Source organism: Paramisgurnus dabryanus, chromosome 9 (assembly GCF_030506205.2).
Source record: "Paramisgurnus dabryanus chromosome 9, PD_genome_1.1, whole genome shotgun sequence".
NCBI classification, from domain to species: Eukaryota; Metazoa; Chordata; class Actinopteri; order Cypriniformes; family Cobitidae; genus Paramisgurnus; species Paramisgurnus dabryanus.
The window spans coordinates 29,592,224-29,607,062 of NC_133345.1; the positions used below are offsets into that span (position 1 = coordinate 29,592,224).

The following is a 14,839-nucleotide window of genomic DNA, read 5'->3' on the forward strand; positions in this document are numbered from 1 at the left end:
CCAACAAGGGTGCAAGAGTGACGTCCAGACAATGACCCTGTTTTGTACGTCCACAGACATCCATAAGGGGTCGTAGTCTGACGTTCATACACTGAACCTTTTTGGCACGTCCACAGACATTCAAGAGGGGTGCAAGAGTGACGTCCAGACACTGACCCTGTTTTGCACGTCCAGAGACATCCATAAGGAGTCATAGTCTGACGTTCATACACTGAACCTTTTTGGCACGTCCGCAGACATCCAAAAGGGGTGCAAGAGTGACGTCTAGACACTGACCCTGTTTTGCATGTCCACAGACATCCATAAGGGGTCATAGTCTGACGTTTATACACTGAACCTTTTTGGCACGTCCACAGACATTCAAGAGGTGTGCAAAAGTGACGTCCAGACACTGACCCTGTTTTGCACGTCCACAGACATCCATAAGGAGTCATAGTCTGACGTTCATACACTGAACCTTTTTGGTACGTTCACAGACATCCAAGAGGGGTGCAAGACTGACGTCCAGACACTGACCCTCCATTGCACGTCCAGCAGACGTTTAAAAGTGGGTCTGAACTAACGGACGTTATACAGACATGATCTGAATGTCTCCCAGACGTTCCATGTTTGGTGGGAAGGGTATTGCAATACTTTGATAGTGAGAGAGTATGGCTTTATGGTTTAAATGGATTTCAGCAATTTTAGCCCGTTAACTGGCACTGTCCCGTGAGCGGGACACCTAAGTTTACTTCATTATTTTTCATGTAAATGTTAATCTATCACAACAAACTATATATTGTTGGAAAGGTCTAAGAATGTAGTTTTCATATTTCAAAACCTTTTAGCAGAAATAATAATGCAGGAACCGTAATTTAATCATTTGTGACAAGAGTATGCAGCAAACCTCACACAAATCCAACACAAACCTCAGTTTTTTGAAAATGTTATGTATTAAAATTTGTATTTATTACAAATAAACAATTACTGCTATAAAAAATTATTTTCACCTCCAGACACTTCTGTAAAAAAATTTGAAGTGTCTTCTTTAAAACAAGACCAAAATTAGACTTCTAGACCAAAAAAATGCCAGAGTTATATTAATTTGAAGGTGTACATCACCTTTTCACCACCCCCACTCAAAAAGGGCAGCACCAGTTAAAGGGTTAACATTAAGTTGCTCAGTCTACCTATTCAAATATTAAGATATGAATTATTTTATTTCTATTTCATTATTGGCTCAGACAAAATCATAATTAATTCTGGTCTGGGGGGGCAGTGCCTCCCTGACCCTCCCCCGAAACATTGACTATTACAAAATAGCATCTGCAACATGCGTAAACGTTGATATGATTGAAAAACAATGTCTGCTAATAAAAGGTTAAAAGTAACAAAACAACTAAAGCATCCAAGACAATTTTAATGTTATTTACCTCAATTAATTACAAATGAGCACTTTTCTATTTCGTATGATTTTAATCATCAGATGCATTTGAGAATGTCAATTTGAAATATTACTTGTTTTTCGTTAATATTAACCTATTTTGGGGATTTGTATACTAATTCTATATATAGTAATAAATGCAAAATCATAATAAGAAACTGAAAATAATAAAAAGTGCCATTTGGAAAGAATTGCCAATTTGGCTTTCAGGCTTTGACGATTGGAAGCAAAGCTTGACGGAATGACAACATGCTGTGATGCTTTTAGCTGCTCATCACAATGTCATCTGAATTTCTCTGGTGTGTTTTCATAAGACAGACTCTCAGTTCTGCTGAATTTTCACAGTCACTCCCACTATTATAACACTGTCATGGGTGAATGATTTCACAAAATGAAGAAAGGCTGATGTGTCCGTCACATTTGAATTTGAAATGTCATTTGGGATGCTTAGCAATGATTGAAAAAAGCTGTTTCTGTTACATATGGTTTTGTAATATTTGTCTTTGCATATTTTATTTAAACGCAAGCCTTTATGATAGTGATAGAAAATGTTAAAAAAATATGAACTTTCAAGCATATGTTAAATAGTGTGGTTCAAATAGGCCTTGTGGGATACTTTGTACGTCTTTCAAAATAAACACTTATGGTTGCCAAATACATTATAATCATGGAAACATTATACCACTTCTGTATTTAAGATAAACATGGCAATTATGCAGAGTACAAATATTTTTCAGCATAGACGTTATCAAATATGAGCTAAAATGCAAACATGTAATGAGAGAATACAAATATATTTTACAGTGTGCAATAAATTACTATGTAAATAGTACTGTGTATAGGATTTTACAAAAGGAAAAGTGCAAATACTAGTCATGTATAGACTTGTCATCTATACATTTACAAAATCTGCAATATTTATAGATTTGTAATTTAGTACAACAGCACTAAAAGCGGTAGTCTAACTATTTCCTATAGATGTTCGTGGCTTTAGCCTCAGATGTTTGTGGTTTTGGGATGACAGTGAAGCACAAGCTGTTTGGAAGTGTTAGAAGAGAAATGTGGAACGCTGTGCAAAGACAGAACCAAACTTAGAAACGTCTATATGGAAGTTTTTTGGGAAATCTTAAATTTCACCCGTCAATCACTTTATTCAGAGTGCAAAAACACACAAGACTGATTTTTGAACATTAAAGCAAAAGCTTTGCAATATTTATTGTAAAAAGAAAATCTGAAACAGCACCTGTTTTTCATTTCTGTGTGTAACTTATATTTATAGTGGAAGTTGTTTTATGTTCCACTGTGGTGTTTTGGATGCTGATTTCAATGTGTAAAAGTTTTTAAAGAAACAAAGCCAAATAAAAGTTTAAAATATGATGTTTTTACTTGCCTACATCTGTTGTTTAGTAACCAGGAAACACAGTGGACTTTTCGCTTAACAAAATAACCATATTTTTCTACAAATAAAATATAAAAAGGAAAGTTAGTTAAAGGGGTCATAGCATGAAAATCTGACTTTTTCCATGTTGAAGTGCTATAATTGGGTCCCCAGTGATTCTATCAACCTAGAAAATGTTAAAAAGATCAACCTAGTAACTTAGTTTTGTTAAACCATTCTGTTCAAGCATGTGAAAAATTATGTCGTTCAGATTTCGCCTGTTTTGTGAGGCAGGTAGCAAGGCGAATTACAATAATACCGCCCCTTAATCTGCATTAAGTGCAGAGAGAAAGAGAGAAAACAAGTAATTGACAGCACAATTCAGTTTCAATTGCAACAAACCACCATCATTGCAATCAGTGTTTGCAACCCCTTAGGTGGCGCAAATACCTTTAGAGTGAGCGGGTTAAATTGTGATATACATCTTCAAATTAATATTACTCTGGCATTTTTTGGTCTAGAAGCCTAATCTTGGTCTTGTTTTAAAGAAGACACTTTGGGGGATTTCACAGAGGTGAAACGAGGTGAACATATTAAATAATTAAATTGTTATAGCAGTTTACATTTGTTTTAATAAATAAAAATAATTCCATAACATATTATTTTTATAAATAAAATTATAAAAATGTAAATGTTTCACAAAAATAATAATGCAAACATGAAGCCATAAGTCTCAAGTAGTTCTGATCCAAATTTCAAGTTAAAATCACAAAAAATGAGGTGTTTGTCACACTTTTAGTGATTTTGCCAACAACTGCCACTAGGTGTCAACGGTTTGCAGCATACACTTGTCACAAATTATTCAATTACTATCACTGCATTATTATTACTGCAAAAATGTTTTGAAATATGAAAACTACATTCTTAGAACTTTCTAACAATATATAGTTTGTCAACATTTTTGAAGATTTATAATATGATATTAGAATTATGAATATATAAAATTAATATGCATTCCAATGGGGGGTGGGGTCATGTAACTAAAAACTGTCACTACATTATTTCTATCATCAAATGACCTTGAAATATGAAAACTACATTCTGAGAGCTTTCCAGTGATATATAGTTTGTCATGATTTTTTAGGTTTAGAGTAGGGTTTTAGTCTTATAAATACATAAAAACAAATTAGGCCTACCTGTGGCCCTGTGACATTTTAGAAACTGACTCTCATTACGTCATAATTTTCCCAAAATGGCAATGAAATATGACAACTACACACTCTTAGAGCTTTCAAATGATATATAGTTTGTCATGATTGGATAAGAATTCACATGCAAAACACTGAAGTAAATGTTGGCGTCCTGATGGCGGGACAGTGACATTTATCAGGATATAAATGTTTTGAGGCGCACTCTCTTTAAAATTGAATCAATTACTCTCCCTACATAATTTATTTTATAAAACACTGTTGATATATGTATTCTAGAGGCTTAGACCTTTCCAACACTATATAGTTTGTTGTGATATACATTAAATTTATATGGAAAATATTGACGTAAACTTAGGTGTCCCGTGAGCGGGACAGCGCCACTTATGGAGTTAAAAAAATCCCATAATATGACCTCTTTAAACCATGGTCCCCACATGGTTTTGTTACAGTAACCGTAGTGGTTATCCAATGACATTCAATATACCAAGAAACATGACAAAATATGGCTTTGACAGAAATAATGTTTGAAAGGGTTTTTATGTTTTAAAGGGTTAATATGAACCTTCACAAGTGGTACAAAACACATACAAAACAAAATAGCTTTTAATGAAATAATACTCTTTTCCGATAATTGGGAAGAAAAAACTTCCTGCATTTATGCCAACTAATATATAGATGGTTTCATCGGACGCACGTGATACACGTCTGGATCCGAACCTTACTTCCGGTTTCGTTTTTTTAATGGTCTGACTGGTTGCTAAACTGATCTCTTGAACAAATGCCTCGTCGAAAATAACAAATGTTTTGGTTTCCTAGGTAATCTATGTGTTGTTTTGTTTGCTTGTTATATAAATAAACTATGTTTAAAGAATTTGTTGTTATTTATTATTAGCGGAGTTTACCGGAAGTTACGTGCGGACCGCGACAGCGGCTTGTTTATGTTGTTACCGCTGAAACGGTCTATACTGCATCGTGAAAATGTGAAAGTGCATATATGTGCTACCCTCTGATGATATAAATTAAATGTAATGATTCAATTGAGTGAGTTATTTGAGTTGGTCTAAACCATTTTTGGAAACCATATGTTTAAAGGGGAAATGCCAGCTGTTAGATGCAACTGTAGTGACTCCAAAGTGACTCTTTCTTTTATCGCAAGCAAGCTCATGTTCTGCTCTTAAGTGAACTATTAGAGAAAATGATCAAAATATGGTCCACAGCTGTCTCTGGAACAGTTTCCTTTCAAAAGGTCTTATATCATTAGGTACAGATTTATTATGCATTTGGTATCAATATGTACCTCTGCAATGTTTCTTTGAGATTTTAATAAGCACTCTTTGGTACCAATAATAGGCACCTCTTGATTTACTTAAATGAATCTTTTAGGTGCAAAGGTGTACATTTACTGACAGCTGGGGTCCAGATTTTTTGTAGATTATTCAAATGACTTTTATTGTCACATTAGCAACAATCCACATAATGCAGTTGTGGATGCGCTGTGATATTTGGGTTGATATTTGGGTGATGGCAGGGTTGCTTAGTGTTAAAGTGCAGTGCACGGTACATTAGAGTCCATTACAGTGCATTCACGGTGCATTTCAGTCAGTGTGCCTTTCGCAGGCAGGTTAATTAATTGGCCTGTGCTAATCTCAATTGGAACCAGGCAAGTTTTCGAACCCCTAGCAGCTGGTTGGGGCAACTGAGATTTGTTATCATAAAAACTGGCAACCCGCCCCAGCTCTGCTTGCTTGAGATTTGCCTGAAAATGGGGCGTGTAATTACCTTGTCCAGCACAGTAAGGCAGGACAAACTTTGAAAGAAAGTGACGGTGGAGGGCCAAAAACAGTTCCCACTTTGTTGCTTTATAAAAAGTGATATCTTTATGACAAGTGATATATATTAAAACCTTTGTGTTAATAACAGACTGCAATGGCTATAAGTAAAGCATATTGACTTGTGGTTTTGCACACATTTTTCACTTTCAGCTTTTTACAGGTACTCCTTAACTTGACAGGTTTCTCACTTCACAGCATAACACTTCATACATTATGTGTTGATCCAGAGTCAGTTTTCATTTGATCTCATTTGCATTTATGGCACAAGTTTTAATATGTTTTGCAGACTGAACGGGAACACACGCAGCTTGGCACAAAACGTGGTGGTGTGTTGTAAGCTTAAACACTGCATAATGTGAGGTGTGTGCCTACAGTATAACCCAAAGAAAGTAATTATCGTAGATACAAAGCTGCATCTTAACTAACATTTTGAAAAAAAAAAATCTAATATGATTTTCTTGCTTTATTTAAAGTCACTTGGACATGATCTTTATATAAGGTTTATGCACCAGGCTATATAAAGATAATGTACTTTTGAGCTACTATTATTCACATTTTTCTGAGAATGTACTGTATAGGGATACTGTCAAATCATGACCTGGATAATATGGATCATCATGGAAAATGTTAATATGGTAAAAGTGTATGCTGTCATGCAAATGGTGGACATCTTGGAGAACTCTTAAATTGTTTAATTTAATTCTAATGTAATGTTGTACAGAAATTGTTATACTTTATGTCTGATTCTATTTTGCAGAAAAATGCAAAATAGAAACTCTCCGAGTTTTGGACCTCACTGGACATTTTGAAATGTGACAGGTCTGAAATTGGACAGAGAACACAAGAAACTAATGTATTTTCTCAGTAGGACAGAATAATGGGTTGTTAAAACAGAGCGCTTTGTTCCCATGGAGTCTGGCCTGTGATTACTCTAGTTCTTTCTTTTCACTGTTTCCATGCTCTTTCAGAACTTCTCAGTTCGTGGAAATTGCTCCTGCGGGCACCGTTTCACTCTTCTACTGGTAGGTGTTAGTGCTGGAAAAACAGAGACAGTAATGATCCATCTGTGCTTGTGAGAGCGTTTAATGTGCAAAAGCCTCATTGAATATCATGAAAAATAACATATGATGTATATGTCTCACTGAAGCTTTTTTGGATAATGATTCCACTTTTTATACTTGAGTACCTTGAGTCATGGATCGCATTATATATTTTTTTTCTGCTAAACAAAATCTGTTGCTTTCCTCTTATTGTTATTATTATAATTTTACTATTATGACCCTTTTGTCAGAGTGCTTGCCACTAGGCATGCAAGCATTTATTTTCAAAGCCACCTTTTAATGACCTGATCATTTGGCACCACCATGTGGATGCTTTTTCATTGCAGGTTGGTTTAGTGTAAGATTAAACTTTATTCTGTATAATTTTCATAATATTATTATTATTTTATATATTTTACTATGACTTTTATAAACGTAACGATATTAGTAAAATACACAATTTTAATGGAAGGGTGGTTATCGTTGCTGTTATAAAGCAATAATCTGTATGTTTTGTAATATTGCCACTGTTATGTTATGCTATATGTTAGTACTTTTTCTCATGTGACACTGTCTGTACATTACAGACTACGTTATGTAAACCTTATACAAAAGTGTGAAGCTATTATACATGGTGTCTGCTTCCATTTTTCCATTTTATGTAATTAATAATGTATGCAAAATATAAAAAAGCAAAAAATAAATAAATAAAACATTCAATAATACAGTTATATGTAATTTTGCATATATATATTTTTTTTTCTTGTTACCAATTCTAACGAATAAATTGCACATTGATGGGATTTGCACTTTACATTACCAAAAGTTTTCCATGTTAATAGTTTCCGTCAAAACCGTATACTGTTATAACGACTGTACGAACTTTTGAATGTTTAAAATGTATTTATTCAATGTGTTTTTACAACTTTAATTCATAGTTCTGTTAAAATGTATAAATAACCAACACATTATATATAAAATACAAATTCACTGTAAACGCCATTAAAGTACCGCGAGACCAACATGAAAGCACAGCTTTCTTTCTGCTCTCGCGGTACTTGATGTCACACGCCGTTTCATCTGCGCAGCGCCGCGTGATTTTGAACATCGTTCTCAAGACCATATAAGTAAAATCTGCAGCTCTAAAATCTGCACTTTAATCTTTTCTCTAAAAACTTTTTTTTATATTATTTGGATACTTTTTCTATATTTACTGTAAAACACACCGCACTGTATGTGTAGTGTTATACATTTTATGAGTATTTGAAAATATATGCTTAGGCTATATATTATCATTTATATTTCAGGGACATGAATCCAAGGCAATATGTTCTTTAATTTACCTTTAAAAGATGTATACTTTTGTATAATAAAAAAAATGTGTATGTAGTAAAACACTCCAACTTCCGTGTGTGTTTCTTGGTTGTTATAGCTACAGACGGATGCAGGTCCACGTGGACTTGAGTCCCTCCCCTGTGAACGCGCAGCGGCAGCTGTGTTTGACCAAACTTTCCGCCAGCGGCTTTCTGAACTCACGCGTACCAAACCCGATCAAGTGTCACCTGCTGGAAGTTGAATTAAACTTTAGTCTCGGTTCCGTGGACAGTCTTAGCATGCAAACATTGTTTGTAGCGTTAAAGATTTAACGTTATTGTCAGCTGAACTTTGTGGAAAGTTAAAGATAGTCGTTTCATGGATGGACCTTTTAAAATAATTCAAGTTTCGCTCTGGGTTAAGGTAAGCCAGTAGTTTTTGTCTTTGTCTCTGCGTTAAATTTGCCATTTTTCTGGTTTGCTTAAACAGGAAGTGTTAAAATTATAGTTGAGAGTGTAAAGGAATCTGAGAAGGAAACAAGTGTTCCTGTTTTTATGATCAGCTGCTTCCAGCATTGCACATGTTTGTTTTGTAAATATAACGAAATGTAGGATGTAACTATATTACCTTTTTACTTTGCTGTATGTGCGAATGTGCATTGACATATGGTTGTATGTATGTGCCCTACTATAAAAATGAAAATGATTTTAGTACAGTTACCATATTTTAACTATAGTATAGTAGGCTCTCTGTAGTAAACCTTTTACCTACAGCATACTTCAACCATGAATTTTGTTTTAAAATTGTGGTTATACAATGAATCTGCCAAAAAACATGTTTGTTACAATAAAACCCAAATTAACTTTTCTTTTCACATTAGTGTGATGTAGTGTGATTAGTTGTTGTATATTTTCACTTAACTGTCTTGTAAACTTTTTATAATGCATTTTCTTACGCAACTGAACAACAGTAGCATGGTATTTGCAACACAGTAAACACAAATACCATAGTTTATTAATTTTGAGATATTAAAGAAGGCAAAATCACATGTGAGCAGAGCTTACAATCAAGCACATGAGAGACATTTGTAACAGTATATTTTCTAGATGTCCACAGGCTCATTCATTCCTGTAGCCGAAAACACCCTGACCTGTATTTGTTCTCAGTGTAACACAAGAACATTGCATTATATGTAAGAACACAATAATTATTTTGTGGTTTTTATATAGAAACGCCCTTGTTCAGGTCATCAGTTGATTCACAAGCAAGACACCATTTTGTTTAGATAGGTGTAGTCCAACTGGATTGACAAGAAACGACTTCCATCAAAGTCATGATGTATGAAAATCTTGCTTGTTCATTTTGTGCAATATTCATAAATAAAACCTTTGTTAATAAAACCTGCACTGATCCACACTATGTGGAGAATGTGTCCATGGATCGAGAAGTTATGGATTGCTCAGTTATCTTAAAGGCGCAATATGTACGATTTTTTCATCAAAATATAAATAAACCTACTAGAGCACAGTGTTATATATGTTTTAACAATTTTGGAGAATTTGCAATTTTATGTTTATAGGGTCGCCTGCCAATGGTGTCATGTCCGCATTATCCACGGCTTTTACTGCGGTAGAAATATGTTTGATTTCACGCAGCGCTTTGCAGACAGATCGACATATGACATCATAGTATTGCGAGAGCGATCCAAATGATGTCATACGCCAGTCATCGTTCACAGCATCATCAAGCTGCGTTTTTTTCTTATGACGATCTCTAGCAGTGAAAATTTTAGATTGTGCCTTTAAATAGGGTAGTCCATTTTCATATGCATTATTCCTGCAATGGAGAATTTTAGCATAATTAGGGGTGAACGGGGCACACACTAACGCAGGGTTAATTGTAACACAGCTACTTTTACATATTTATACAAGGCCGAGCAATCTGTGCTTTTGGTCATTTTCTCCTACTGTCAGAAGATGATCTCCTGTGAATTTGTGAAAGGTTTTGATGTGTTTTAGATATTGAACAAAGAGTTTTTTGGAAGCATAAAAGTAAATTATTTTCTTCATCTTATGTTTTTTATAATTTGGTGTGTTGGGTCACCAAATCAAACCTTATATTATTTTAAACACTGTCTTGTTACGTAACACATAACAGCATTTTGAAACATGTCAGCAACTCCTAGTAACTGATAGCTGGGATTAAAAACATTTTTACACTGTGGGGTTAGTTACAGTAACACAGTGTTACAACTAAGCCTCCAGTATGATAATTAAACGAAAACAATGTAAATACTATTAATCAAAATGATAACTGTTAATACAATATCATGGGAAATAACTCCCAATTATGATTTTTTTTTGTCTTAATTGTGTGGCCCTTTAAAAAAAAAAACTTTAAGTGTTCATTTGTAGCAGAGATGTGTGTGTGTAAATATTTTTTTAATGATAGAGTCCAAAAAAGCGTTAGGTTGTGCCCCGCTCTTCCCTACTGTATAAGAGTATTAAGTATAAGTAAGGGCATTCACATTTAGCATCTAAAACACACAAAAAAATTGTCTAAGTTTTTTTAAACAGAACAATATATGGTGGTTAAAGGAATAGTCCATTTTCTTAAAAGAAAAATCCAGATAATTTACTCACCACCATGTCATCCAAAATGTTAATGTCTTTCTTTGTTCAGTTGAGAAGAAATTATGTTTTTTGAGGAAAACATTGCAGGATTTTTCTCATTTTAATGGACTTTAATAGACAACAATTAATACATAACTCAACACTTAACAGTTTTTTTCAACGGAGTTTCAAAGGACTATAAACGATCCCAAACGAGGCATAAGGGTCTTATCTACCAAAACGATTGTCATTTTTGACAAGAAAAATAAAAAATATGCACTTTTAAACAACTTTTCGTCTAGGTCCGGTCCAGCGCGACCTCACATAAATGTGTAGTGACGTAGGGAGGTCACGTGTTACATATATAAAACGCACATTTGCGGACCATTTTAAACAACAAACTGACATAAAGACATTAATTAGTATCAGTTGACATACAACAACATAGGAACGGTCCTCTTTCTCAAAAACTGGGGGGGAGTTTCGCGTTCGTCCTCTGTGACCTCTTGACGTCATGACGTATTGTGTGAGGTCACGCTGGCGCTTTCAGGACCGGATCTAGACGAGAAATTGTGGTTTAAAAGTGTATATTTGTTATTTTTATTGTCAAAAATGACAATCGTATTGCTAGATAAGACCCTTATGCCTCGTTTGGGATCGTTTAGAGTCCCTTGAAACTGTTAAGTGTTGAGTTAAGTATTAATTGTTGGTGTCTATTAAAGTCCATTAAAATGAGAAAAATCCTGCAATGTTTTCCTCAAAAAACATAATTTCTTCTCGACTGAACTTCTTTGTTCTTTGTGACATCAACATTTTGGATGACATGGTGGTGAGTAAATTATCTGGATTTTTCTTTTAAGAAAATTGACTATTCCTTTAATTGTTGTTTTATATTGTAAATGAGTCATAGTTTGTTAGATTCTTGAATTAACCTCCACTTTGCCTGCTTATTAGCATCTGCGCTGTGTTAACATCACATCACCATATAGTGTTTTCATTCAAGCAGGACAGATCAAGCTTTCATGCAAAGCAGTAGGCCTAGTGATATTCTTTTAAAGGAAATACTGTAGTTTGACCAAAGAAATGCTCAGCAGACAAACCCAGGAGATTAAAACTTGATCAGATTAGTTGTTTTCTTTTTTTTGTGAAATGTAATAAGGAATAAATCAAAACTAAAGACTATATGCAGACATCCATAATGTTGCCTGTGATGTGGTATTGGTCTCTCTTTAGATGCCAGGTTTGTAGTTTGTGATCGATGGTCAGACTCGGGGCACTGAAATCATCATTCTGTGCCACTGCACTCAAAAGTTTGGAATGGCAAACCTGTGGCTTTCTCAGTCAATATTCAAAGAAAATATGCATCACCACTCTCAAATCTGTGGTATGGCTTGTCAGATTTCATCAATCTTGTGCTAATCCATGGTCAGTGCACAAATGACATCTGTTTTCCACCAAATGAGAGAGACATGTGGGTCAGTGTTCCAGTGCGGTTTTTGTTCGGGTTTGTGCTTTCCTCAGAAGCATTTTTATAGCTTTTCTGTCTCTCTAGATGTGTTTAATCAACAAGACCCCAACAAAAATGTGATTTTGCAAATGCCATTTAGAAGTTTTTGAGTTTGTGCTATACTATGAATATTACAGGAAAAAAACAATCTGTACAAATTAAGTTAAGTCTGAGATGCAATGCTTTGCAAGCTAATGGCTTTACATATATACGAAAAGTTATATTGTTGGTCTACATATTCATGCAGGCAATAACTGTCTATGTCTGTATTGTTGGTGCCATTTTTGGTGATGCTTTTTAACTTAAAATTTGCTGTGTAACCTGTTTGTGTGAATGATTTGTTATTGTTACACTGCACAAAATGATTTTCAAGAAAACATTTTCTATATTTGTGTCTTGTTTTCAATAAAATATCAAAAAAAAAATTAAATTAAGATGCCTTTTCTTGATGAGCAAAAGGACCCAAGAAAATAAGTCTAGTTTTAGACCAAAAATATCAAATTTAAGTGATTTTGTGTATAAAACAAGCAAAAAAATCTGCCAATGGGGTAGGCAAAATTTTCTTGAATTTTTCTTGAATTTAGTGTTTAAGAAAAATGTTCAAGTACCAGAACAGGCATTGTATAGTAGCCAATCCTGCTAAGATCACCTAAGTACTGGACCACATGCCTTTAGTGCAGTGGTCTCCAATGTGGTGCCCGTGGGCACCAAGTAGCCTGCACAGAGTCTGTGAGGTGCCCGCCAAAGCCCATTTAATTAATAATCTTAATTGTAATATTTAATGCTTTTTAAATTAGCTTGGCTTGGTTTATGTATGTAAAAATTTTAAACAATACTAAAACATATTAACAAGTAAATAAAATAAAATCAACAAGTAAAACAAAAACAAAAAGTTTTGAGTAGGCTATATCAAACAGTAGCCCTCCAGATTGTTTTATCCATTGTGGTAGCCCTTGCTCACAAAAAGGTTGGAGACCCCTGCTTTAGTGGCTGAAAAAAATTAATTCCTGCAGCTCCCCCTTGTGTTTTCTAGAGAGATGTGCAATCATTGCGGTGTTCTGAAATCATCACAATGATGTCAAACAATCGCGATGAGACGATTATTTAATCATTCTGACAGCCCTATGTGTACGTCAGTTCCCACGCAAAGGTTGCGATCTATAAAAAAATAAAACTTGACGTGTGTGAGCTTGCATGTAAACGTTTAGTAAGGATCCTATTAACACAGTCTCACCCCATGTCGTCAATATTTGACGACACTTGACCATTCGTCAATATGTGACGCGGAGGGTATACCTTTCGCGTCATTTTTTGACGAACTGGGGACTTCAATACTATTACGTCCGTTGCATTCTCTTCTCCTATTTTCTTACCATTTTCGCGTCGGTTTAGGGTTAGATTACGCAAAATTAAACAGTGTACGCGAAATTAAACAGTGTACGCGAAATTAAACAGTTGTCACCTGGCGTTGGGGTTAGAAACAGTTGTCACCTGGCGTTGGGGTTAGAGTTAGGTTTGGGTAGGGATGTCATTATGTAAATCTAACCCTAAACCGACGCGAAATTGGTAAGAAAATAGGAGAAGAGAATGCAACGGACGTAATAGTATTGAAGTCCCCAGTTCGTCAAAAAATGACGCGAAAGGTATACCCTCCGCGTCACATATTGACGAATGGTCAAGTGTCGTCAAATATTGACGACATGGGGTGAGACTGGGTTGTACCTATGCACAGTTTTATAAATGAGACCCCAGAATGTTATGTGCGTCAGCTGGGTATTATTAACTGGGACCAGTATACAACTACATATAGTAGCAATGCTCATTTTTTTGATTAACCTAAATAAAAGTACAGATTACATTTACTAATTTCTTGCTTTTCGTTCTTTAAACAAAATCCTATATGGTCAGGGGCTTGTTTTGGACATAAAGTAGGTTTCTAGTAAATGAAAGCAGATCTTTTTGTGGTTTCCCCTCGTTAAACATTATTAGATGCCAATGCGGTTATTTGTTACTTTTCAGCTATAATAGATCTGTTAGGCTTTACATGCAATGATGCATCCACTGACTTAAAGGAGACATATCATGAAAATCTGATTTCCATGTTTAAATTGGGTTCCCAATTCTTCTATCATCCTAGAAATTGTGAAAAAGGTCATCCCAGTAACTTAGTTTTGGTAAACCATTCTCTGCAAGCATGTGAAAAAATAGGTCATTGAACTTTGGCTCCCCTTGTGATGTCAGAAGTGAATAATGCCGCCTCTTAATCTGCACTATCCAACCACGGCACTGCCAATTAGTGTAGAGATCAACTCATTTGCATTTTACAGGACACACCCAAAAACAGCACATTTTTGCTCACACCTACAAAGTGACATGTCAGAATAAATTATCTATGAGATTTTGAGCAACAATTTCACAAACATACTCTGGGGACACCAAAGATTTATTTGACATCTTAAAAAAAGTCTTGTGAAATGTCCCCTTTAAGAAAATGTTTACTTTTGCTACTTTAAATCTATCCT

At 34.8% G+C, this 14,839-nt stretch overlaps 1 protein-coding gene across 1 annotated transcript in view; it reads left to right on the forward strand.

Moving 5' to 3' along the window:
* The first annotated feature begins 8,378 nt into the window (after window positions 1-8,378).
* Window positions 8,379-14,839, forward strand: part of cracr2aa (calcium release activated channel regulator 2Aa) — a 28,522-nt gene continuing 22,061 nt past the window's right edge. The window contains exon 1 of the mRNA XM_065283510.2: window positions 8,379-8,621. The gene's annotated coding sequence lies outside the window, so the exon portion shown is untranslated. The remainder of the gene's footprint in view (window positions 8,622-14,839) is intronic.